The sequence below is a fragment of the Callithrix jacchus genome, chromosome 22, assembly GCF_049354715.1.
Source record: "Callithrix jacchus isolate 240 chromosome 22, calJac240_pri, whole genome shotgun sequence".
In the NCBI taxonomy this organism is placed as follows: Eukaryota; Metazoa; Chordata; class Mammalia; order Primates; family Cebidae; genus Callithrix; species Callithrix jacchus.
In genome coordinates this window covers 20,311,702-20,339,383 of record NC_133523.1, presented here as the reverse complement: position 1 = coordinate 20,339,383, position 27,682 = coordinate 20,311,702, and the positions used below count along the sequence as shown (strand labels likewise).

Here is a 27,682-nt window from a genome sequence, read left to right as displayed (position 1 = left end):
CTAACTATAGACTAGACTATATGGTTAATTTGTTACTTTGTTTGAGGAAAAGTGGTAGGTGATGTAATTACATTTTCTTAAGAATGAACCATTTTTGAAAATATGAGGCTGTGAAGATTATGCTAAATAATTAACATTTGTCTGAAAAGAAGCATAGAAGTTTTATGACCATAGCCCAAGAATGATGAAACAGAGAGTGGGAGAGTGGGTTAAGATCACACTGCTGTAGCCATTCCATCACAATCCTTCTCATAATAATAATAATAATGGGTCAAAAAGAAATTTTAGAATACTTTTCTTACTTCCATCAAAGTATTAAATTTTTATTTGCCGTATTTGCTGCTTCTGCTGCTTCTTTTTTTTTTTTTTTAGCTGGAGATTCACTCTTGTTACCCATGCTGGAGTACGATGGCACAAACTCAGCTCATTGCAACCTCTTCCTCCCAGGTTGGCCAGACTGGTCTTGAGGTCCTGACCTCAAGTCATCTGCATGCCTCAGCCTCCAAAAGTGCTGGGATTACAGATATGGGCCACTGAGGCCAGCCAAAAAATTTTAAATTAAAAATACCTTCAGCAACTTAGTAGGCCTGAAATTTGATAAAAGATTGTTTACTCATCATTAATCAATATCAGGTTAAACTAGAAAATTTTGAATACATTGTACAGAAAGTTAAATAAAATTTGTCAACATTCCCCAGACTTAATCTGATTAAAACAGGACATCTGGGTATTTAAAAACACCAGATTGGCTGGGTGAGGTGGCTCATGCCTATAATCCCAGCATTTTGGGAGGCCAAGGTGAGCAGATCACCTGAGATCAGGAGTTTGAGACCAGCCTGGCCAATATGGTGAAACCCAGTTTCTATTAAAAATACAGAAATTAGCCAAGCGTGGTTACACACACCTGTAGTCCCAGCAACTCAGTGGGCTCAGGCAGAACACTCACTTAAACCCAGGAGGCAGAGGTTACAGTGAGCCGAGATTTCGCCACTGCCCTCCAGCTAGTGAGAGTGAGATTTCATCTCAAAAAAAAACAAAAACAAAAAAACAGAAAATGAAAAACACCAAATTAGTGATAAAAAGTATTTATTTTTAAAAGATTTTTGACCTTATATATATAAACACATTGCCTGTTTTTTTGCCTGTATATATATATGCTAGCATTGTTTCATCTGTGTCTTGCTTATTTATATATATATAAGTTTGAGATTCCACACTGCAAATGAACTTTAACGTATATTACATTTTCCATCACCACAATCCAGGTGATAAATATGTCCATCCCTCCAAAGTTTCCTTGTGTCCTTGTGTTTTGTTTTTATTTTGTGTGTGTTAAAGACACTTAACACCAGATCTACCCTCCATAAATTTTTTTGTTACTGTACTTTAGGTCCTGGGGTACTTGAACAGATCATGCAGGATTTTTGCATAGGTACATACATGGCAAGGTGGTTTGCTGCCTTCATCCCCCCAATCACGTACATCTGGTATTTCTCCCCTCATTATCCCTCCCTATCCCCCACTTTTTCTCCTTTAGCCCCTGAACTGATCATAATGTGTGATGTTCCCCTCCCTGTGCCCATGTGTTCTAATTGTTCAACACCCACCTATGAGTGATAACATGCAGTGTTTGGTTTTCTGTTCTTGTGTCAGTTTGCTGAGAATGATGGTTTCCAGATTCATCCATGTTCTCTCAAACGCTGTGCTGGGATAGGGCAAGTTTCTTAACCTGTCTGATTTTTCTGTTACTTAAGAGGTAATAATATGGCAGTCATGGACACAGGGAGGGGAGCATCACACACTGGGGTCTATGGGGGGGAAATAGGGGAGGGACAGCGGGGGGTGGGGAGTTGGAGAGAGAGAGCATGGGGAGAAATGCCAGATATAGGTGATGGGGAGGAAGGCAGCAAATCACACTGCCATGTGTGTACCTATGCAACAATCTTGCATGTTCTTCACATGTACCCCAAAACCTAAAATGCAATAAAAAATAATAAAAACATGGCAGTGAAATTCGTGTTGTTATTTGAATGTTATAATAAATTAGATAAATTTACATTAAGAACAATAAAAACATTAAAAAAGACAGAACATAGATACATTCGAGACTTAAACATTAGATAATATTTTACACAATTTTCTGGGGCCGGACGCGGTGGCTCAAGCCTGTAATTCCAGCACTTTGAAAGGCTGAGGCGGGCGGATCACGAGGTCAAGAGATCGAGACCATCCTGGTCAACAAGGTGAAACCCCATCCCTACTAAAAATACAAAAAATTAGCTGGGCAAGGTGGTGCGTGCCTGTAATCCCAGCTACTCAGGAGGCTGAGGCAGGAGAATTGCCTGAACCCAGGAGGCGGAGGTTGCGGTGAGCCGAGATCGCGCCATTGCACTCCAGCCTGGGTAACAAGAGTGAGACTTCCTCTCAAAAAAACAAACAAACAACAAAAAAACAATTTTATTAAATTATAAAATTTAGATAAAACTACCTGTTTTTCCAGAAAAATAAGTGACAAAAAACTGATTGAGGAAAAAATAAAAACGGTAAATAGAAACATTCAAAGAAATGTTTTTAATTTTACACACCTAAAAAGCACATATGTTATAAAAGAACAGCTTGATAAATCTGTACAAAATGCATATACCATGAACCCAGCACCCAGTGATGGAAGAGTGTGAGCATCCTGGCACTCTCCCTCCTTTTTTCTCCTTTCCCGTCACTGTTCACTCAAGAGAAACGTATATCCTGGCTTTTTATACGATAAATAATATTTGCCTGTTTTTGAACTTTAGATTAAGACAGTAAGTTCTCATTTTTGTCCAGGTTTTTTTGGCTCATCATTGTTTGTGAGATTAATCTCCGTTGCTGCATATAGTTTGCATATTCATTGATCTACAATGTGACATCATATAAACTAAATTCACTTATTCAACTGTTAATGAACAGCTGGTAATTTTCCAGGCTTTTCAGCACTTCTATAGACCATCTTGTGGATTTTTAAAGATAAATTTGTGCAATTATGTAGATATTTAACCACAAATATAATTAGAATAAATTTCTTTCTTCAGCTTGTGTAGACATTGGCAAGCCCTCTTTCAGAATGTAGTACCAACTTATACTACCAGCACTATATGAGGATTACTTATTATCTAATTGTCTGTTTTTCAAACCCTACAGTGTAAACTTTGTGGTCAGAGGCCTTTAATTTCATTCACCATTGTACTTACAATTTTTAGTTGAATAAATAAATTTGATTTGACTTTGAAGCTTTTTTTTTTTTAAATAACTGTGGTAAAATTGATTTATTTATATTTCCCTGAACATTTTTTTTCCACAGCTCTGTTTCTTTACACATAAGATTTATCTCCAACAAATTTTTAAATCTTATTTTGACCATTCTTAGTAAGGATTATTTTACCCCAAGAGATACTGTAATGAAGAAGTGCCATTTCAGCATGGTTTTCAAGAAGATAGGCCTTGGCTGACCACGTGAGCTCTAAGCAATTGTTAACAACTACCTTCTAAATATGTATTATTGATATATTTACATACCATCAACATTTATTAAGCTATAATATTTACAATATTGTTTCTGTTCTGAGATCTACAAATATATCTACATAACACCAATGACAATATTTCAATCAACAGAAGGAATATACATACAGCCTTGCAAAAAAACCACCTAATACATTTGCATCTGTATAAGATAATGTAGAATCAATTTTTCAAAGCCCAAGGAACTGAAACACACACATACACATGCATAACTTCCTATTACAAGATTCATCATTTCTCCTCTTTGCTGGGTCCAGGTATGAGAGTCATCACTGCACCTATGAGCTGCGTTCAGAAATAAGACATCCCACCTGTGGTAAAATTCACATATACAGTCACAATTCAAACTGTGAGCTGTATCCATAAGTGAGACCCATACCCTCAGCAGTGGGCTCTGTTCATGTGTGAGGGTGATGATCCTGTCAGCTGGATGTGCACAGAGGAGTCACAGTCTCACCTTTGTACTGGGTCCTGTTATAAAACTCTGTGAACTTTAAGGGCTTTATATTATATGCATGAGTGGGGTAATCTCTCAGAACTTTCTGCAGACAGAAGACTTGGGGCCTTGCTCAATGCCCTAAGCCCAGCTACAAAATCAACACCTCTTCTATTGGCTAAATTCAAATATGAGGGTCATCATTACACCTGTGAGCTTGGTCTAGAAATGAGTCATCATCTCACACGTTGCCGAATTTACATACGACAGTCACAACTCTAACTGTGGATGATGTCCACATGTGTGACTCAGGACCTCACCAGTAGGTTCTGCCCATGTGTAAGAGTGACAATTCTAATTGTTGGCTGGGCATGCCTATGGGATGCACAATCTCACCTGTGTGTTGGTGCTTCAGTGTCATCCCCTTCTGTGAATTACCACAAGCAGAAAACAGAAGACCTGACCTATTCCCCTAATTCCAGCCATGAGAGTCAAAATCTTTCCTATCAGTTGGGTCCACATATGAGAGTCATCATCACGCCTGTGAGCTAGGCCGGTGTAAAGAGACCAAACAAGAGAGTCATGCTGATTGAATGTTGGTCTAGGAATATTTCAAGAAACCTCTATATTCAGGGCCCTGGCAAGAAAGTCACATTACTTGAATGCTGAGCTCAGCAATATGTCACAATGCCTCTTATGGGCAGGGCCCAGCCTAGAGAACCACATCACCTTGGTCCTGTGCAAAGCAGTATTTCACAATTAACTCCATTTACGGGGCTCAGGAAGGAGAGGAAAGTCACATCATGTAGGTTCTAGCCTATTGGATAGGTCACAATGCTTTTATTTGGCAGAACTGAGGCAGCAGAGTCACATCATTTGGGTGTAGGGCCCAGCAATATGCCAAAATCCTCACTGATGTCAGGGCCTGTGCAAAAAAAAGAAGAAGAGTCATGTCACCTAGGTGCTGGACAAGAAATATGTCACAGTCCACCTGTAGATTCAGCCCTGGCCCATCAGTCACATCTCCTGAGCACTAAGTTCAGCAATATGTCACAATGCCCTCTATGGTACAGGCCAGAGCAGAAATATCACATCACCTAGGTGATATGCCTAGTAATATGTCACTATACTGTGGGCAAGGCCCAAGCAAAAGAATTACATCATCTAGGTGATGAGCCCCATGATATGTCACAATGCCCACTTTGTGTAGGGCCCAAGCAGAAGTGAAAACTTACATCATTGTGTCTTGGGCCTAATGTAAGCAGTGCTTAGGCAGAAGAGTCCCATTACCTAGGTATTGAGCCCAGAGATACATGGAAATCTTCCTGTGGGCAGAGCACAAGCAGGTGAGGAAGGTCACATCACCTAGGTGGTAGGCCCAGAGATATGTCACAATTCCCCCTTTAGGCCAGGCCAATGCAGAAGAGTCACATCACCTGAGAGATAGTCCCCACACTATGTCACCTTGCCCCTTGTAAACAGGGCCCTGAGAGAAGCTGAGAATCACATTACCACAGACCATAAGTGCTGGTCTCAGTGATATCTTACCACTCTCTTCTAGGACAGAGTCCAGGCAGGAGAGGGAAGTCACATCACCTAAGTACTGAGCCCAGTGACATGTCACCATTTTCACTGAGGGGAGGGCCCAGGAGATTCACATCACCAAGATGCTGGGTTCAGTGATGTGTCAAAATCGCCCCTATGGGCAGGGCCCAGACAGGACAAAGAGTGACATGGTTTGGCTGTGTCCCCACCAAAATCCCACCTTGAATTGTAATACTCCCCATGTGTCAGGAGTGAGACCAGGTAAATATAATTGAACTATAGGACCGGTTCTCCTATACTGTTCTTGGGGTAGCGAATAAGTCTCATGGGATCTAATGGTTTTATAAAGGGTAGTTTCCCTGCACAGGCCTTTGTGCCTGCCACCATGTAAGATGCCTTTTTCCTCTTCCTTCATCTTTTACCATGATTGTGAGGCGTCCTCATCCATGTGGAACTGTGAGTCCACTAAACCTATGTCTTTTATAAATTACCCAGTCTTGAGTATGACTTTATTAGTAGTATGAGAACAGACTAATATGGAAAGTCACTTTTTTTTTTTTAGGATGGAGCAATACTTTATTTTTCCACACTTTGACAAGGAGGTTTTCCATAAACAACCTTTCCAGTGGAGAACAGAGAACATGAAAATCAGCTTCCAGATATCAATAGCTGTGTCTGCTCAGGGCCGAGGCTCCCCCTTGCCCATGTGGTGAGGTGGAGGGGTGTACTTCCCTTCCTTCATCAGTTTTTCCCGTTGCCTCCAGATGGTATCCATACGTTTCATTGTTTTTGTCCGAAGTATACACTCTATGAAATCATCATATTCTATCTTGCACTCTTTCTCTGCCCGGATAGTACCGATTCCATGTGCACATTCTATCCATTCTTTTTCAAAAGCATGGCATCGAGCAGGAAACTTGTAGGGCTGTTCAGCACTTTGGATTGTCCACCACCGATCTAGGTTAATGCCGAACTTTTTCTGCACGTCCAAGAAAGGCATGTCTGTAACTATCCAATGCTCATGCCCTTGTCTCTTCTCTGGCCTCCGCTTCAGGACGACGAGCTTGCGACGCAGGGAAAGTCACATTTTTAGTTGATGGGCCCATACATGTATCACACTGCCCTCTGTGGGCAGGGTCCATGCAGCAGAGTCAAAACACTTGAGTGCTGGGCCCAGGGTTTTGAAACAATCACAGCTGTGGGCAGCACCTATTCAGAAGAGAATAGCCACTTCACCCAGGTGATGGGGCAAGAGATATGTCACAATGTCCCTTTTGGCCAAGGCCCAAGTAATAGAAGAGAGTCACCTTACCTAGTTTTTATACACACATATATATATATACACACACATATATATTTATGCATATATATTATATGTAAGACAGGAAAATACAATATATATATATAAATACAATATATATAAAATACTATATATATATATGTGTGTGTGTATATATATATATATATATATAGTATGTAAGGCGCAGGAGAAAAGTCACATCACCTAGGTTCTTGGTTCAGGGATATGTCACAATTTTTCCTATGAGAAGGACAGAGGCAGAAGGGTCACCTTACCTACATGCAGTGTACAGTGATATGCCACTATTTTGACTAAGAACGGGGCTCTGGCAGGTAAAAACGAGTCCCATTACTTGTGTGATGAGCAGAAAGATACATCACAATGCCTTTTGTGGGCTGCCAAGGCCAGGCAGAAGAGAAACATCACCTCGGTCCTGGGCTCAGCAACATGTCACAGTCTTCCCTTGGGCATTGACCAGGCATAAAAAGGGGGATACCTCCAAATACATGTCACAATTTACCCTAAAAGCAAGGCCTAGAAAAAAAATAGGAATACATTACCTAGGTGCTGGGTCCTGTGATATGTTACATTCTCTTCTGTCAGCCAGAACCAGACAGGAGAGTCACATCACATGGATGCGGAGACATGTCACACTGTTCTCCATAGGCAGAGCCTGGGTAGGAGAGTGAAATTATCTGGATTCAAGGCCAAGCTCTATGTCACAATGACCCCTATGAGCAGGGCCCAATCAGGAGAAAAGAGTCACATCATTTAACTGTTGAACATGGTAATATGTAACAACACCCACTGTGGGTGGGTCAAGAAAGGGGAGAAGCATGACATCATCTAGATGATGAGCCCAGTGACATGTCACATTTCCCACTGTGGGGAGGGCCCAAAGAGGTGGGGAGGGTCACATTACCTAGGTGCTGGGCCAAGCGGTATGTAACTCTTCCCTACTGAGCAAATTCCAGGCAGGAGAGGAAAGTGACCTCATCTAGTTGCTGGGCTCGGCAATATATTACCATTCATATTACCCCACTGTGGATGGGGTCCGAGCAGCAGAGGAGAATCCGATCACCTAGGTTCTGAGTCCAGTGATATGTCATAATCCCCCTGAGGGAATGACCCAGGTATGAGAGGGGAGTCCCTTAATCTAGTTAATGTTCCCAGAGAAATGTCACAATGCTCCTGTAGGAACAGGGAAGGATGTCACAATATCTCATATTCCAGGGAGGAATATTTCCCAATGTTCCATAATCCAGGGAAGAATATATCACAATGTCGCTGGAGGAAGAATCACATAACCTAAATGCTGGGCTTAGCAATATGTCTCAATCTTTTCTGTTTGCAGCTCCCAAGCAAAAGAATAAAGTCACAGCCTTTAAGTGCTTGCCCCGGTATATGTCACAATTTCAGTTTGGGGCTGGGCCTGGGCAGGAAAGTCAAATTTCTAAGGAGCTGGGCAAAGACATATGTCATGATCACATTTGTGGGAAGGTACAGGGATGAGATTGACAATCCTGTATATGTCCCAGCTCTAGGTATGAGATTCAACATCTGTGTGTTGGGTCCTAGAATAGGAGTCACAAACTCAGTGGTGGACTGGGTATGTGCATGAGACCTCAATCTCACCAGCAGACCATGTCCCAGTGGGGAACTCACAGCCTCACAGGTGTGTCAGATCCAGGTCGGAGAGTCACTAACTCACTTGTGGACTGGATTCTTGTCTGAGACACAATTCCAAATGTTGACTGCCTCCAGCTCTGAGATTTGCCAACACTGTGCTATATTCAAGTGGGAGGGTGACAATTCTTACTTTCAGCTGGCTGTGGATACAAGAGTCACAGTCTCATTGGTGTCCTGGGCCCTATTATGACACACTGTGCAGCTAAATGGCTTTAAAATATACACCTGAGAGTCAGTATCTGCTCTGAGACCTTCCTGCCTGTGGATCCACAATCTTATTCATTCCCTAGAATCAGGAACGAGATTGAACATCTCTCTTCTTGGCTGGATCCAGGTATGAGAGTTATCACTGTTCCTGTGATCTGAGTCCATCAATGAGTCACCATAGGAACTGTGGCCATATTCACTTATGATCATCACAGGCCCAGAACCTAGAGGATGTGAGGCTCCTGCCTGAGCCCTGCCTGCAGTGAGCCTGTGACATATGTCTGCATCCATCACCTCAGGGTTGTGACACATTTTCTGCCTGAACTTTGCCAACCAAAAAAATTGTGACTTATTTCTGCACCCAGCAACCTGTTGATGTGTCTCTCCTGCCTGGGATTTTCCCACAGAGGGCATTGTGACATATTGCTGGGCCCAGCACCCAGGTGAGCTGATTTTGTTCCTGTTGCACTGCTTTCAGGAGGAGATGTTAAAATGTTCTTGGCTAAGCACGCTAATGATGTGACTCTCCAGCCTGGTCTCTGCTTTCATAACAGACTGTGACATATCCATGGCCTAGTGCCTGGGTGCTGCGTCTCTCCTGCTTGTTCCTACTGAGAGGTGGCATTGTGACATATACCTTGGTTCAGCTCACAGGTGTAATAATGACTAGCATACCTTGTGTGTTGAACCAGCCAACAGAAGAGATACTGACTCTCCTATTTAGGCTTAGACAAATAAGTAAGGCCCTGTGTCTCCTCTTTGTGAGAAGGTTATAGAAAGTTACTACTCTCACCTACCCTCTCACATTGATAGAGCCTACAGGTGATGTTTTGAATCTCACATGCAAACGCAGTCTACAGCTTAAATTGTGACATTGACACCGCAACATCAAGCTGTGTTACTCATGGTTAAACACAGCTTGTAGGCAGGTGAAAACTCCCCTATCTGGACACAGTCAATAAGAAAGATGTTGACTCTCACCCCTGGGCTTAGGGCCAAGGTACAATCAAAGGTCCCTCTAGTGTGAAAATTTCAGAGTAAATTTTGACTCACGTATATTGTATAAAGCCCTCGAGTGGTACAGAGAGTGTTCTAGCAGGACCAGCACACAAGTGAGATTGTAACGTATATGCACACCCAGGCGAGAGGAAAGATTGTCATTGTTTCACATGAACACGGCTCACTGTTGAGGTTCTGACTCTCACACCCTGAGGTGGCTAAAAGTTGACTCTCATACATGAATCTGTTCCACAAATGCATTCATGACACTCAAATTAAGATTCAGCAAACCCACGAGGCTGTGACTCTACTTACAAAACACAATTCACAAAAGGAATGCGGCTCTCACACGGAGATCCTGTTGACCACTGAGATTGTGACTTGTGTACTTAGAGCTACCCTACAGAAGTGGACCCATGCCTAGAACAGGGACATGTGTGAGATTGTTAATCTCAACCCTGGACCTTCTGTAGGTGTTATTGTTACATATGCCCCAGTCCAGCACCTGAGTGATTTGACTCTACTGTCTGGACCCAGCTCACATATGAGATTGAAACATATAACTGCGCTGAGCAGAGGGGGCATTTTGACATCACTGGGCCTTGCACTCAGGTGGTGTGTCTCCTCTGGTGCCTTGATGCCACCCACAGGAGGCATTGTAATATACCAGTGGGCCTATGCCCATGTCATTGAACTCTCTTGCCTAAGGCCTCCCTGTATAGAAAATTGTTTCATATCCTTGTTTCATATCCCAGAACTGTCACCCAAGTGCTGTCACTATCTTTATTTGCCTGGTCTTAGCTCTTAGGGGAGAATAAAACATCACTTTGTTCATTACTGAGCTGATGTGACTTCTCTTGTCTTCTGAGGTTTTGCTCGCAGGGGAGATTGTGACATAAAGCTGGGCCCAAAACCATGGTGATGTTACTCTTTGCCTTGGCACCGTCCTCAGAAGGCATTGTGAATACTGCTGTTACCAGCGCCAAGGTGAAGTGTGTCTTGTGTTTGGACCCTGCCCACATAGTGCATTGTGACATATCTTTGGGCTCATCAGCTATTTGATTGGACTTTCTCCCCTTACCACATCTTTGCCTATAACAGATACAGTGAAACACATCTGGGCCTAGCACCGAGGAAATGCAATGCTCCTTTTATGCCTGGACTACGTTTAGAAAGAAAGAGTGATGTGTTGCTGTTTGTCACCTAGGCGATGCGACCCAGCACATTGCCTAGCGCAAAGGTGATGGGACACTTCTGCCTGGTCCCTGCCAATAGAGGTAATTGGAATATATCTCTGGGCCCATTACCTAGATGAAGGGAGTCTCCTTTTCCTTTTTGAGTGTGTCCACAGGGGAAATTATGATTTATTGCCAGTCCTCACACCCAGGTTTTGTGACTTTCCTGCTTGTGTCATTCCCACAATGTTTTGTGGGGCATTGTGACATATTTCTGAATCCAACACCAAGATGATATTACTCTTGCCTGGAATTTTGTGACATCTGTCTGCACCATCACCCAAGTGATTTGACTCCTTTCTCTTGCCTAATTCCTGCTCACAGAGGACATTGTGATACATCACTCAGCTCAGCACCTAAATCTTGTGACTCTCCACTCATGCCTCAACCATGCTCACTAGGGTGACTGTGAAGTATGACTTGGTCTACCCTACAGGCTTTGTGACTTTCTTCTTCTTCCTGAGCCCTAACACAAAAAGCACTGGGATACACCTGTGTGTCACTGCCCAGGTGAGGAGATTTTTCTGCCTCGGCCCTTTCCTTAGGGGATATTGTGACCTATATGCACCTAAATGATGACGTGACTGTGTTCTACTGCTTGGGCTCTGCCCGAGAAGGAATTGTGATGTATCACAGAGCCGAGATTCTAGGTGCTGGGGACTTTTCTTCTTCCTGGGCTCTGCGTATATTCTGTGTTGTGATACATGGCTGGGATCAAAACCTACCTGATGCGACTCTTCTAACCGGGCCCTGCCAACAGGGATATTGTGACATCTTTTTGTTCATCACTCATATGTTGTGACTCACTTCTTCTGCCTGTGTAAAAAAAAAAAAAAAAAAGGGTACAGGGGCATGTCCCTTGATCTAGCTCCCAGGTAATGTGATTGTCTTATTTGTCTGGCCCTTGCATATATGGGATATTAAGATATATGGCTGATTCCTAAATCAATAAGATTTAACTATCCTCCCTTATCCCTGCCAACAGAAAGCCTTTCTACATATCCCTGAATCCATCACCTAGGATATGTGACTTTCCTTTTCTGCCAGCATTCTACCCACAGGAAAGACTGGGACACAATGCTGGGCCCACCATTGAGATGATGTGTCTTTCCTGCCTGGGTATTGCCCACAGGAAGCATTGTGACATATCGCTGGGCCCAGCACCCAGGTGATGTGACTGTGCATCCTGTGTCCTGCTTTCAGGAAGGGGTTGTAAACTATCCCTGGCCGAGCACCCAGGTAATGTGACTCTTCTGCATGGTCTTTGTCCTCAAGGAAGATTGTGACATATGCCTTGTCCAGCTCCCAGCTGAGATGACTCTCCTGCTCACCCTCTACCCATAGGCAGGATTATGATGTATAGCTTGGCCCATCTCACAGGTCAGATGCTGAGCCTCTTTCCTCAAACCTGTCAATATAAGAGATACGTTCATAGCTAGGCCTGGTGAAACGGGTAAGGTCCTGCATCTCCTCTTTGTATGAAAGTCATAGGAAACTATAACTTCCTTGTATCTTATATCAAGCCCTCCAGTGGCACAGAGGATGTCATCTCAGGGCCCAGAAAACAAGCAAGATTCTGTTTCTCATACAGACACCCAGACAACTGTTAGGATTGTCACCCTCACACCTAAAAGAGCCTACTGGTGAAATGCTGAACTCAGAAGCAGACACAGTCTGCGGTTAAAATTCTGACTGTCACATGTGAACACCTGGCCACAGCTGGGATGACGACTCATTCCTAAATCCAGCTCACTGAGGTCAAAACTCTCCCATCTAGATTCAGCCAGTAGGAGAGATGTGGACTCTCATACGTGGACTTAGGGCCACACATACAATCATGGGTACTTACCGCCATGAAGGTCCCAGAGCAGATGTTGACTCTCATACATAGTATGCACAGCCCTTGAATGGTGAGAGGCTGTCCTCACAGAGCCAGCACACAGGTGACAATGTGACACTCCTTTGGACAGGCCGCCAATAGTAAAGACTGTCTCCTTTTACACAGACACAGCCCACTGTTGAGGTTCTGAGTCTCCCACCTGGAGGCAGTGGAAAGTTGGAGAATTAACTCTCACACATGGATCTGGTCCATAGGTGGGTTGGTGAATCTCAGACCAAGATTCCCCACAGCTGTGAGGCTGGGCCTGCGCTAAGGGAAAACAGTTTTCAGAAGAAATTGAGTCTCTTTTATACAGATCCAGTTTATTTTTGAGATTGTGGCTCATGTACATAAACCAAACCTACAACTGGGACATCTGTGAGATTGTGAATCTCATCCCTGGCCCTTCCTGTAGGTGATTCTGATGTAAGCCTCTGCCCAGAATCCGAATGACTCTTTCCCAGATCTCTCTAGTAGAGATTATGACATGTCATTTTGCCCCGCACTTAGCTGATGTGATCTGTTCTCCTGTCTTGGTTCTGTGATGTATTTATAGGCCCTGCACTCAGGTTATGTGATTTTTTCCTGTGGCCCGCCCACATTGCCTATTTTGACTTACCGAACAGTCCAGCAGCCAGAAGATTGTACTCTTTTGTCTGGGCCCTTCCTACAGGGAGCATTATGAAATATTTCTGTGTCCATTACCTGCGTGTGGGTATGTGTTTTGAGACAGAGTCTCGCTGGAGACTCCCAGGCTGGAGTGCAGTGGCACAATCTCAGCTCACTGCAACCTCTACCTCCCAGGTTCAAGCAGTTCTCATACCTCAGCCTCCAAGTAGCTGGGATTACAGGCACCCACCATCACGGCCAGCTAATTTTTGTATTTTTAATAGAGACATGGTTTTACCATGTTGGCCGGGCTCTTTTCAAACTCCTGACCTTAAGCGATCCACCCACCTCAGCCGTCCAAAGTGCTGGGACTACAGGCATGGGTCACCATGCCCGGGCATACCCGTGTGTTTTGACTCTCTTCTCCTGCATGATTTCTGTTGATGGGGGGATCGACACATATCTCTGGGCTCGGCACCCAGCTGATATGACTTGTCTCTTTTTCCTATGTTCTGCTCACATAAACCATAGTGACATATCGCTAGGCCAAATAAAGTGACATTCCTGTCTTGATTTGGTCCTGCTCTCAAAAGTCATTGTGACATATTGCTGGGCTCAGCACAAAAGTGGTTTGAGTCTCATGCCTGGTTTCTGCTTACAGGGGCATTGTGACATATCTCTGGGCCTATCAACTATTTGATGTGACCCTCCTTTTCCACCTGGGCTTTGCCTATAGAAGACATTGTGACATTTCACTCAGTTTTGCACCCAACTGACTTGACTTGCCTCTTCTGCCTGGGCAATACTTACAGGAAACACTGATATGTATCTGTGGCCCCAGCATGTAGATGATGTGACTTTTTTCTTGGACCCATCCACAGTGGGAATTGCGACATATCACTTGGCTTAGCATTTCTGGGATGTGACTATCCTCTCATGCCTAGGCCCTGCCCAGTGGGGTGACTGTGACACGTATCTGGGTGTAGCCCCTGGGTTATATGATGCTCCTCTTTCCCATGATCCCTACGTATAGTGTGCATTGTGACATCTCTGGTTTACTCACCTTGGCTATGTGACTGTCTTTCATTTGCCCTTCCATCAGGGAGCATGTTGACATATTGTGGGCTCATTATCTAGATGATTTGACCCTCCTCACCTGCCTGCATGCCACCTAAAGGGGACGTTGTGACATATCTCTGAACTAATTTTCTACATAATGTGCCTCTTCTCTGCTGCCCTAGACATGCCTAAAAAAAGATTCTTTAGGCCTCTGGGACACATCTCTTGGCCTGGCACCCAAATATCATGACTCTCCTGACTGGCCTCTGTCTAGAGGAATTATTATGATATGTCACTGGGCCCTGAACACAACTTATGTGACTCTTCTGCCTAGGCCTTGCCCTTAGAGGGGATTGAGACGTACTCCAGGTGAAGAATCAAGTAATGTGACTCTTATTTCTCAGCCTTTCCCAGAGGTAAGATTGTGACATATAACTCAGCCCGGCACACAGATGAGATTTTTACTCTTGTAGGCAAACCCAGCCAAAAGTTACTATTGTCACTATTACACGTGAACAAAGACCACTGTTGAGGTCCTAAATCTCATATGTGAACACAGCCAACAGTTGGAATTGGGACTGTCATGTGTGTATCTTACCAGAAGTGAGATGGTGACTCATGGATTCAGCTCACAGGGATGGTGATGGCTCTCATCCCTGGACTCAGCTAATAAGAGAGATGTTGACTCTGTTAGCGAGGCTTTGGGGTCTGGGCTCTTTAATTGTAGGAAGGTAACAGAAGATTATGACACTCTTGTACGTCGTATAAATCTCTTGGGAAATACAGAGTGTCATTACATGGCCCAGTCCACAGGTGACATTGAGACTCTCCTATGGCTCAATCTCACCTAGCCATCAATTTGAATTGCCATGCTCATACATAGGCAGAGCCTACTAGTGAGGTTCTAAATCTTACACATGAACCTATTCCACCATTGAAATTGTGACTGTCATATGTGGATCCAGCCAGGTTGGATGGTAACAAATTCCTGAACCCAACTCACTTGCACAATGAACCCAGACAATAGAAGGTATGTTGACACTTGTCCCTAGGCTTAGGTCAACAGGTAAAGTTTTGGGTTTCCTACTTGTATAAACATCACAGAGGATTCTCGCACTCACTTATATTGTATAATGCCCTGAGGGTTGTAAAGAGAATGTCATTACATAACTCAGCACAAAGTGGAGATTGTGACTGTCACATGCACACTCAGCCAACAGTAAGAACTGTCATTCACACACATGGACAGAACCCACTGGTGAGGTCCTGGATTTTACTCACAGATGCAATCCACAGTTGGAATTTTAATGTTGTGTCACTTCCCACAAAATTCCTCTTGTGGTGACATGGGTCAGCATCCCCCCTTTACAGTTTAATTTTAATTTAAAGGGGGGGATGGTGACCCATGTCACCACAAGAGGGATTTTGACAAATAAGTGCACCCAGCACACAGATGAGATGGGAAGGGACTCTTGTATGCTCATCCAGCCAACAGTTATAAGTGTCACCCTCACACATGAACAGAGACCTCTGGTGAGGTCCTGACACAGTCCACAGTTGGAAATTTGACTGTCATGTACACATCTAGTCACAGGAGTGATGGTAGTTCACAGGCACAGCGATGACTCTCATTACTGGACCCAGCCAATTAAAAACAAGCAAACCCAAAAACATGCTGACCCTTATAGTTAGGCTTAAGAAAACTGCTAGTGTCCTGGGTCTCCTACCTGTGTGAAAGTCACCGCAGATTATTAAACTTATGCATGTTGTATAGTGCCCCCTGGTGGTTCAGAGTTTTACACAGGGTGAATTTATGACTGATATGCAGGCAGAGCTAACAGTATTGTCACATTGGTGCAGAGCCCAGTAATACAAAGCAATCATGTTTTAGGCAGAGCCCTAGGAGCAGAAAAGAGTCACATTGCCGAGGTGCTGGGTCGAGCAATGTGTCACCACACCCCTTGAGAAAAAAGCACAGGTAAGATAGTCACATCAACTAGGTGAAAGACCCCAGCAATATTTCACAATCTTCTCTGGAGTCAGAAACTGGATAATAGAGGAGTGACATCAGCTTGGTACTGGGCCCAGTGAAATGTCATGTTGGGCATAAGTCCATGAGTCATGATCTCAATGGTGTGCTGGATCCATGCACGACAGCATCAATCTGCCCTGTGCACTGCCTTCTTAGCAGAGTGACAGCCTCACAGGTTTGCTGAATGTTGGTTGGAGAGTCAGAAACCCAAATGTGAGGACAATCTGCATATGAGAGTCAATCATGGCTTTGGGTGGGAGACTCAGAACCTCCACAGTCGGCTGTGTTCATGTGAGATGAGTCTATACTGCTGGCTGGGTGTGCCTATCTGTGTCACAATCTCAGCTGTGTGCAGTGCTCAGGCAGAAAAGAGAGTCAAATCACCTAGGTGAATAATTGAGAAATTTTACTCTCTTTCATTAACCTCTTCTATACCTCTATCGGCAAAGCCAATGGAGGAGAGTTGCATCCCTTATGTTTTAGACACAGCTATAGGTCACACTACACAATGTATGCAGGGCCCAGGAAGTAGAGGGAAGTCAAGTAACCTAGGTGCTGGACCCAGTGATACATCACAACACCTCCTTGGAGAGAGCCCAAGCAGTAGAGGAGAGTCACATCATCTCAGTGCTGAGTGGATGGCTCACTCATGAAAGTCACGCCACCTAGGTGAGGGACTCAAACATCTGTTGCAATGCCCCCTTGTGGGTAGGGCTCAGAAGGAAAAAAAAAGGCACATAACTTAGGGGTTGGGCCCAGCTTCAAGTCACAATCATTCCAGTTGAAAGAGACAGGACATGAGAGGTGTGATGCATCTCATAGATGCGGGGCCCAGTAATATGTCACATTCCTCATGTGGATGGGTCCTATGAATAAGAGAAGAGTCACATCATCTAGATGATGGGTCCAGAGAAACGTCCCCATGCCCCCTGTCACCTGTGTGCTGGGGCCAGTCATAAGTAACTGCCTTTGTTGTTGTTGTTGTTTGTTTGTTTGTTTTTAATGAGACAGAGTCTTGCTCTGTCACCAGGCTGGAGCACAGTGGCTCAATCTTTGCTCCATGCCACCTCCACCCTCCTGGGTTCAAGAGATTCTCACACCTCAGCCTCCCAAGTAGCTGGAGCAATAGGCAATTGCCACCACACCCAGCTAAGTTTTGCATTTTTCGTAGAGAAGGGCTTTCACCATGTTGACCAGGATGGTCTTTATCTATTGACCTTGAGATCTGCCCACCTCAGCCTTCCAGAGTGCTGGGATTACAGGCGTGAGCCACCACACCTGGCAGTAACTGCCTTCTGTAGGCATGGCCAGGCAAGAGAGGACAATCACATCACCTCGCTGCTGGTCCTAGAGATATGCTACAATCTATTCTATGGGCACAGTTCAGGTAAGAAAGGAGGAAAGTCACATTATCTAGGTGATTGGCTCAGAGCTATGTCGCAATGCCCCTACAAGGCAGAATCCAGGCAGGAAACTCAAATCACCTTGGTGCCAAACACAGCAATATGTCACAATCTCCCCTGTAGGCAGAACCTGAGAAAAAGAGTCACATCAATTAGATGTTGGCCCACTGAGAAGCCGTAATCTTCCCTGTGGGCAGCAAAGAGGCAGTAGAAGAGGTTCACATTACCTGTGTGATTGGCACAGAGATATGTCAAAATGCTTTCTGCGGGCAGGCCCCAGGCAGCTTATGGCTGGCTTTGGGTAGGACACTCAACCTCAACAGTGGGCTGTGTCATGTGGGATGATGACAGTCCATACTGCTGTCTGGGTGTGTGTATCAGTGTCACAATCTCAGCTGTGTGCAGTGCTCAGGCAGAAAAGGAGAGTCAAATCATCTAGATGAATAATTAAGAAATATTATTCTCATACCAAAATTATGTCACAATGACCCATACAATCTGGGCACAGGTAGAAGAGACATATAACCTGAGTGCTGAGTGCAGGGTCTAGAAATATGTGCTCATGTAGGCAGGGCCAAGGCAGAAGAAGAGTAACATCACACAGGTTCTGGGTCTAGTGGTATGTCACAATTTCATCTGTGGGCTGGGTTCAGGTGGGAGACTCAAATCATGCTGGGTCCTGGGCACATGATATGTCACAATCACACCTGTAGAAAGATTCAGGGATGAGATGAACAATCCTGCACATATCCCAGTTTTAGGTATTAGAGTCAACACTTCCTGAATGTTGGGTCCAGCTACTTGAGGCACAATCTCATCAGTGAACCGGATCATCAGAGTCTCAATTTCTATTGCAGACTGTGTTTGCTTAGTGAAGTCCCAGCCTCTCTGGAGTGCTGAATTCTGGTCTAAGAGTCACCAATCCACATTGGACCACATATATGTACAAGAGCCTTTTAAAAAAAAAGTCTTCTGACTGCCTCTGGGTGTGAGATTCAGATCTCAACAGTGCACTGTGTTGATGTAGGAGGTTGATCATCTTTACTCTCAGCTTTGTGTTCATATGAGTGTCACAATCTCACGTGTCTGCCGGGTCCTGTAAAAACATTCTCTGTGCCAACTGATGGCATTATACAGTGTGCATTAGTGTCACAATTCATGCTCAGAAATTCATGCTGGAATGGATCAATGATGGTACCTGTAGCCCTAAGCCAAGATTTGGGAGTCAACGTAACTCCAGCTAGCTTGGTCCAGATAGGAGAGTCCTGCCTATGAGTGGATTTAGAAATGAGTTACCAGACTGCCAAGCCGGGCATCAGGGAGATGACCGAGACCGACCCCAAGACCATGCAGGACTTCACCTTGGTGGTGCAGACACTCCTGCAGCAGATGCAAGGGAAAGTTCAGACCCTGTCTGACCAGATCATCGGGAGAATTAATAATACGGGTAGTCACATTGACAATCTAAAGAAGAACATCGCAGACCTCATGACACAGGCTGGGGTGAAAGAACTGGAAGGTGAAAACAAGATACCTGCCACACAAAAGAGTTGAAGCTTGATAATAATTTGTACTAAAATTTTGAGCACCATTTTTCCAAGCCAAGAAAGATTGAAGAAATTTTTCAGCTAACTACAATGGCAGACAGGTTTATATTATAAAGTATGCATTCCTATCACATAATATACAGTTGGTTTATAGAGTGATTTACCCCACAGTTTCTTTCTTTCCTTTTTTTTTTTTTATTTTTCATTGGATTTTAGGTTTTGGGGTACATGAGCAGAGCATGCAAGACAGTTACGTAGGTACACACATGGCAGTGTGCTTTGCTTCCCTTCTCCCCTTCACCCACATTTGGCATTTCATACTGACAATATCATACTGAATGGGCAAAAACTGGAAGCATTCCCTTTGAAATCCGGCACTAGACAAGGATGCCCTCTCTCACCACTCCTATTCAATATAGTACAGGAAGTTCTAGCCAGAGCAATCAGGCAAGAAAAAGAAATAAAGGGTATTCAAACAGTAAAGGTGGAAGCCAAATTGTCTCTATTTGCAGACGACATGATAGTATACCTAGAAGACCCCATCGCCTCAGCCCAAAAACTCCTGAAGCTGATAAGCAACTTCAGCAAAGTCTCAGGATATAAAATCAATGTGCAAAAATCACAAGCATTCGTCTACACCAATAACAGACTTAAAGCCAAATCAAGAACGAACTGCCATTCACAATTGCTACAAAAAGAATAAAATACCTAGGAATACAACTCACAAGGAACGTAAGGGACCTCTTCAAGGAGAACTACAAGCCACTGCTCAACGAAATCAGAGAGGACACAAACAGATGGAGAAACATTCCATGTTCATGGTTAGGAAGAATTAATATCGTGAAAATGGCTATACTGCCCAAAGTAATTTACAGAATCAATGCTATCCCCATCAAGCTACCATTGACTTTCTTCGCAGAACTGGAAAAAACCACCAGGAACTTCATATGGAACCAAAAGAGAGCCCGCATAGCCAAATCAATTCTAAGCAAAAAGAACACAGCGGGGGGCATCACACTACCGGATTTCAAACTCTACTACAAGGCTACAGTAATCAAAACAGCATGGTACTGGTACCAAAACAGAGATATAGACCAATGGAACAAAACAGAGGCACCGGAGGAAACACAACATATCTACAACTATACAATCTTTGATAAACCTGACAAAAACAAGCAATGGGGAAAGGATTCCCTATTTAACAAATGGTGTTGGGAAAACTGGCTAGCCATGTGCAGAAAGCAGAAACTGGACCCCTTCCTGACACCTTACACTAAAATTAACTCCAGATGGATTAAAGACTTAAACATAAGACCTGGCATGATAAAAACTCTAGAAGGAAATCTAGGCAAAACTATACAGGACATAGGAGTAGGCAAGGACTTCATGAACAAGACACCAAAAGCATTGGCAACAAAAGCCAAAATAGACAAATGGGACCTAATCAAACTCCACAGCTTCTGCATGGCAAAAGAAACAGTCACTAGACTGAATCGGCAACCAACAGAATGGGAAAAAAATTTTGCAGTATACCCATCTGACAAAGGGCTGATATCCAGAATTTACAAAGAACTCAAACAGATTTACAGGAAAAAAACAAACAAGCCCATTCAAAAGTGGGCAAAGGATATGAACCGACACTTTACGAAAGAAGACATATATGAGGCCAACAATCATATGAAAAAATGCTCATCGTCACTGGTCATCAGAGAGATGCAAATCAAAACCACATTGAGATACCATCTCACGCCAGTTAGAATGGCAATCATTAAAAATCTGGAGAGGATGTGGAGAAAACGGAACACTTTTACACTGTTGGTGGGAGTGTAAATTAGTCCAACCATTGTGGAAGACAGTGTGGCGATTCCTCAAGGCCTTAGAAATAGAAATTCCATTTGACCCAGCAATCCCATTACTGGGTATATACCCAAAGGACTATAAATCATTCTACTTTAAGGACACATGCACACGAATGTTTATTGCAGCACTGTTTACAATAGCAAAGACCTGGAATCAACCCAAATGCCCATTGATGATAGACTGGATTGGGAAAATGTGGCACATATACACCATGGAATATTATGCAGCAATCAGAAATGATGAGTTCGTGTTGTTTGTAGGGACATGGATGAATCTGGAGAACATCATTCTCAGCAAACTGACACAAGAACAGAAAATGAAACATCGCATATTCTCACTCATAGGCAGGTGATGAAAAATGAGAACACATGGACACAGAGAGGGGAGTACTAAACACTGGGGTCTATTGGGGGAAAAAGGGGAGGGCCAGTGGGAGGGGGAGGTGGGGAGGGATAGCCTGGGGAGAAACGCCAAATGTGGGTGAAGGGGTGAAAGCAAACAGAACACACTCCCATGTGTGTACCTATGCAACTGTATTGAATGCTCTGCACATGTACCCCAAAACCTAAAATGCAATAAAAAAATAAGAAAAAAAAAAACAACTACCTTCTAAATATGTATTATTGATATATTTACATACCATCAACATTTATTAAGCTATAATATTTACAATATTGTTTCTGTTCTGAGATCTACAAATATATCTACATAACACAAGTGACAATATTTCAATCAACAGAAGGAATATACATACAGCCTTGCAAAAAAACCACCTAATACATTTGCATCTGTATAAGATAATGTAGAATCAATTTTTCAAAGCCCAAGGAACTGAAACACACACATACACATGCACAACTTCCTATTACAAGATTCATCATTTCTCCTCTTTGCTGGGTCCAGGTATGAGAGTCATCACTGCGCCTATGAGCTGCGTTCAGAAATAAGACATCCCACCTGTGGTAAAATTCACACTGTATAAGTCACAATTCAAACTGTGAGCTGTATCCATAAGTGAGACCCATACCCTCAGCAGTGGGCTCTGTTAATTTGTGAGGGTGATGATCCTGTCAGCTGGATGTGCACAGAGGAGTCACAATCTCACCTTTGTACTGGGTCCTGTTATGAAACTCTGTGAACTTTAAGGGCTTTATATTATATGCATGAGTGGGGTAATCTCTCAGAACTTTCTGCAGACAGAAGACTTGGGGCCTTACTCAATGCCCTAAGCCCAGCTACAAAATCAACACCTCTTCTATTGGCTAAATTCAAATATGAGGGTCATCATTACACCTGTGAGCTTGGTCTAGAAATGAGTCATCATCTCACACGTTGCCGAATTTACATATGACAGTCACAACTCTAACTGTGAGTGATGTCCGCATGTGTGACTCAGGACCTCACCAGTGGGTTCTGTCCATGTGTAAGAGTGACAATTCTAATTGTTGGCTGGGCGTGCCTATGGGATGCACAATCTCACCTGTGTGTTGGTGCTTCAGTGTCATCCCCTTCTGTGAATTACCACAAGCAGAAAACAGAAGACCTGGCCTATTCCCGTAATTTCAGCCATGAGAGTCAAAATTTTTTCTATCAGTTGGGTCCACATATGAGAGTCATCATCATGCCTGTGAGCTAGGCCGGTGTAAAGAGACCAAACAGGAGAGTCACGCTGATTGAATGTTATTTCAGGCAACTTCTGTGTTCAGTGCTTTGGCAAGAAAGTCACATTACTTGAATGCTGAGCTCAGCAATACGTCACAATGCCTCTTATGGGCAGGGCCCAGCCTAGAGAACCACATCACCTTAGTCCTGTGCAAAGCAGTATTTCACAATTAACTCCATTTACGGGGCTCAGGAAGGAGAGGAAAGTCACATCATGTAGGTTCTAGCCTATTGGATAGGTCACAATGCTTTCTTTTGGCAGAACTGAGGCAGCAGAGTCACATCATTTGGGTGTAGGGCCCAGCAATATGCCAAAATCCTCACTGATGTCAGGGCCCGTGCAAAAAAAAGAAGAAGAGTCATGTCACCTAGGTGCTGGACAAGAAATATGTCACAGTCCACCTGTAGATTCAGTCCTGGCCCATCAGTCACATCTCCTGAGCACTAAGTTCAGCAATATGTCACAATGCCCTCTATGGTACAGGCCAGAGCAGAAATATCACATCACCTAGGTGATATGCCTAGTAATATGTCACTATACTGTGGGCAAGGCCCAAGCAAAAGAATTACATCATCTAGGTGATGAGCCCCATGATATGTCACAATGCCCACTTTGTGTAGGGCCCAAGCAGAAGTGAAAACTTACATCATTGTGTCTTGGGCCTAATGTAAGCAGTGCTTAGGCAGAAGAGTCCCATTACCTAGGTATTGAGCCCAGAGATACATGGAAATCTTCCTGTGGGCAGAGCACAAGCAGGTGAGGAAGGTCACATCACCTAGGTGGTAGGCCCAGAGATATGTCACAATTCCCCCTTTAGGCCAGGCCAATGCAGAAGAGTCACATCACCTGAGAGATAGTCCCTACACTATGTCACCTTGCCCCTTGTAAACAGGGCCCTGAGAGAAGCTGAGAATCACATTACCACAGACCATAAGTGCTGGTCTCAGTGATATCTTACCACTCTCTTCTAGGACAGAGTCCAGGCAGGAGAGGGAAGTCACATCACCTAAGTACTGAGCCCAGTGACATGTCACCATTTTCATTGAGGGGAGGGCCCAGGAGATTCACATCACCAAGATGCTGGGTTCAGTGATGTGTCAAAATCTCCCGTATGGGCAGGGTCCAGACAGGAGATAAGAGTGACATGGTTTGGCTGTGTCCCCACCAAAATCCCACCTTGAATTGTAATACTCCCCATGTGTCAGCAGTGAGACCAGGTAAATATAATTGAACTATAGAACCGGTTGTCCTATACTGTTCTTGGGGTAGTGGATAAGTCTCATGGGATCTAATGGTTTTATAAAGGGGAGTTTCCCTGCACAGGCCTTTGTGCCTGCCACCATGTAAGATGCCTTTTTCCTCTTCCTTCATCTTTTACCATGATTGTGAGGCGTCCTCATCCATGTGGAACTGTGAGTCCACTAAACCTATGTCTTTTATAAATTACCCAGTCTTGATATGACTTTATTAGCAGTATGAGAACAGAACATTTTTTTTTTCCGGCAATGCAGTTTATTAAATAAAATTAAAAAGTGACTATTCCCATGAAAGATAGCATCAAAAACTAGTTTTGAGAAAGAAGATGAAAGGCTCAATCTCTAACTCCTGGATGCCAGGAAGCAAAGTTTTTCAGAATCAAAAACATATGAAGAGCTCACAGCCCCACCCCTCAGGGGTCACATAAGTTGGTATTGTTGCTTGTAACTAATTCATAATTTAAGCCTTTTCTTTACCCAAAATTAAAACTAAGGACATAACACTCTCCAAAATACAAATACCCTGAGATAGAGCACTATCAGAATCTACACAGGGCTTTGCTATTTAGGTACAGTTAGTACAATTCATATTTAAAGTCCTTTCATAAAAATAACTGTCCCAATCTTACAAGTTTCGTTTCTTCCTATCATGGTCACCAAAGCAATCTCTGTTGTTAGGATTCTTCATTGCTTGAAGGGAGAAACTGCTTAGTAAAATTCTCCAGCTCATTTTCAAGTTGAACAGCTTTATTTCTTAAGAGCTTTGAATTGTTTTGTATTTTCTCCAACTGATCTATTTCTTTGGGTAATCTAGCAATTTCTTCTTCCAGTTGTCTTTGAGTAGTATCAACTTGTTGGCACAGGCGAGCAAAAGTGGTAGCCATTTGTTGTTTTACTTGGTGGCTGCAGTTTGCACTCGTGGAGCTAACAATTATCTTCAGTTTTTCAGTTGCATAGTTTACAAATTGCTGTTTAAAGGCTCTCTCCTTGGCATGGGTGGTCCAAGACAGCCTTTCATAAAGATACAAAGCTCCATACATAGTTAATGAAACAGATATGAGTTTGCAGCCTATAGTTTTCCAAATCACTCCTCCAACAATAATGATGCCCATAGAAGTTCTAGATGTAAGAGAAGCCAATGCTGTTAGTAACGTAATCATGAGTTCCTCCTGTGATGCATTATCTGGCACTGCTGGACTGGGAGGAGCAGTGGGAGTAGAAGCTAAAGATCTAGGGAGCTGAAAGATAGGCTCTGATAATCCTAGAAGCACCCTTTGAGCATTTCTAGGGCCCAAAAACCGATGTACAAGGGAAGACCAGCCCAGGGAAAAATGAAATACAATATCCTCTTGAAAATCTGAACATAACTTGTGGTAATTTAGATTATAACTGAGATCAAATTTCTTGCAAGAGATCAGTGTATGTCTTCCCCTTGACGCCCTGCGGCACCTCTGGGACCACAACGGCCCTGGGCTGCCTGGTCAAGGACTACTTCCCCGAGCCGGTGACCGTGTCCTGGAACTCGGGCGCCCTGACCAGCGGCGTGCACACCTTCCCTGCTGTCCTGCGGTCCTCAGGACTTTACTCCCTCAGCAGCATGGTGACCACCAGCAGCGCGGGCAGCCAGACCTACACCTGCAACGTCGTCCACACGCCCACCGGCTTCAAGAAGGACGTGCCAGTGCCAGTGAAACCTAATGGCCCACAACCCTGTCCCCCATGCCCAGCACCTGAATTCCTGGGGGGACCATCAGTCTTCCTCTTCCCCCCGAAACCCAAGGACATCCTCAGGATCACCGGGACCCCTGAGGTCACTTGCGTAGTGGTGGATGTGAGCCAGGACGACCCCGAGGTCCAGTTCAACTGGTACGTGGACGGCGTGGAGGTGCACACTGCCAAGACGAGTCCAAGGGAGGAGCAGCACAACAGCACGTTCCGCGTGGTCAGCGCCGTCCCTGTCCTGCACCAGGACTGGCTGAAGGGCAAGGAGTACAGATGCAAGGTCACCAACAAAGCCCTCCCGGCCCCCGTCCAGAAAACCATCCACAAAGTCAAAGGGACACCCCGAGAGCCGCAGGTGTACACCCTGCCCCCAGCGTGGGAGGAGATGAGCAGGAGCCGGGTCAGCCTGACCTGCCTGATCCAAGGCTTCTACCCCAGCGACATCGCCATGGAGTGGGAGAGCAACGGGCAGCCAGAGAACAACTACAAGAACACGCAGCCCGTGCTGGACTCCGACGGCTCCTTCTTCCTCTACAGCAAGCTCACCGTGGACAAGCAGAGGTGGCAGCAGGGGAGCGTCTTTTCGTGCTCCGTGATGCATGAGGCTCTGCACAACCACTACACGCAGAAGAGCCTCTCCGCGTCTCCGGGTAAATGAGTGCAACACCCGGCAGGCCCCGCTCCCCAGCCTCTCTGGGTCCCGAGAGAGTGCCTGCCACACACCCCATGTACATACCCCCCAGGTGCCCGGCATGGAAATAAAGCACCCAGCGCTGCCCTGGGCCCCTTCAAAAAAAAAAAGAGACTTAGACTCCCACTATTATTGTGTGGGAGTCTAAGTCTCTTTGTAAGTCATTAAGAACTTGCCTTATGTATCTGGGTGCTCCTGCCCTGGGTCCATATATGTTCAGGATCGTTAGCTCTTCTTGTTTTATCGATCCTTTTACCATTATCTAATGGCCTTCTTTGTCTCTTTTGATCTTTGTTGCTTTACAGTCTATTTTATCAGAGATGAGAATTGCAACTCCTGCTTTTTTTTGCTCTCCATTTGCTTGGTAAATCTTCCTCCATCCCTTTATTTTGAGTCTTTGTGTATCCTTGCATGTGAGATGGGTTTCCTGGATACAGCACACTGATGGGTTTTGGATTTTTATCCAATTTGCCAGTCTGTGTCTTTTGATTGGTGCATTTAGTCCATTTACATTTAGGGTTAATATTGTTATGTGTGAATTTGATACTGCCATTTTGATGCTAAGTGGCTGTTTTGCCCTTTAGTTGTTGTAGATTCTTCCTTATATTGATGCTCTTTAGCATTCAGTGTGATTTTGGAATGGCTGGTACTGGTTGTTCCTTTCTATGTGTAGTGCCTCTTTCAGGAGCTCTTGTAAAGCAGGCCTGGTGGTGACGAAATCTCTGAGTACTTGCTTGTTCGCAAAGGATTTTATTTTTCCTTCACTTCTGAAGCTCAGTTTGGCTGGATATGAAATTCTGGGTTGAAAGTTCTTTTCTTTAAGAATGTTGAATATTGGCCCCCACTCTCTTCTGGCTTGTAGTGTTTCTGCCGAGAGATCTGCTGTGAGTCTGATGGGCTTCCCTTTGTGGGTGACCTGACCTTTCTCTCTGGCTGCCCTTAGTATTTTCTTCTTCATTTCAACCTTGTTGAATCTGACGATTATGTGCCTT

The 27,682-nt window shown here is 44.2% G+C and overlaps 1 long non-coding RNA gene and 3 pseudogenes across 7 annotated transcripts; 2 read left to right on the top strand and 2 right to left on the bottom strand.

The window, feature by feature from the left end:
* Window positions 1-45: 45 nt before the first annotated feature.
* On the bottom strand, window positions 46-23,062 carry LOC118150194 (uncharacterized). 5 transcript variants are annotated; one of them, XR_013531341.1, is made up of 7 exons: window positions 22,839-23,062; window positions 15,115-15,182; window positions 13,861-14,628; window positions 12,819-13,008; window positions 7,762-11,785; window positions 7,400-7,512; window positions 46-4,919 (listed from the first exon to the last, which is right to left on the bottom strand). It is a non-coding gene; the product is annotated as an uncharacterized LOC118150194 (long non-coding RNA). The 5 variants fall into 5 exon arrangements; XR_013531339.1 differs by having other exon boundaries at window positions 12,819-14,628; XR_008478547.2 differs by lacking the exon at window positions 13,861-14,628.
* LOC100412843 (NADH dehydrogenase (ubiquinone) Fe-S protein 5, 15kDa (NADH-coenzyme Q reductase) pseudogene) lies at window positions 6,088-6,612 on the bottom strand (annotated as a pseudogene).
* On the top strand, window positions 15,937-20,515 carry LOC103791011 (heat shock factor-binding protein 1 pseudogene; annotated as a pseudogene). The gene has a single exon (XR_013531327.1). The product of XR_013531327.1 is annotated as a heat shock factor-binding protein 1 pseudogene (transcript).
* Window positions 23,063-25,670: 2,608 nt separating the features above from the next.
* Window positions 25,671-26,808, top strand: LOC118150186 (immunoglobulin gamma-1 heavy chain pseudogene; annotated as a pseudogene). The gene has a single exon (XR_013531325.1). The product of XR_013531325.1 is annotated as an immunoglobulin gamma-1 heavy chain pseudogene (transcript).
* Window positions 26,809-27,682: the final 874 nt, after the last annotated feature.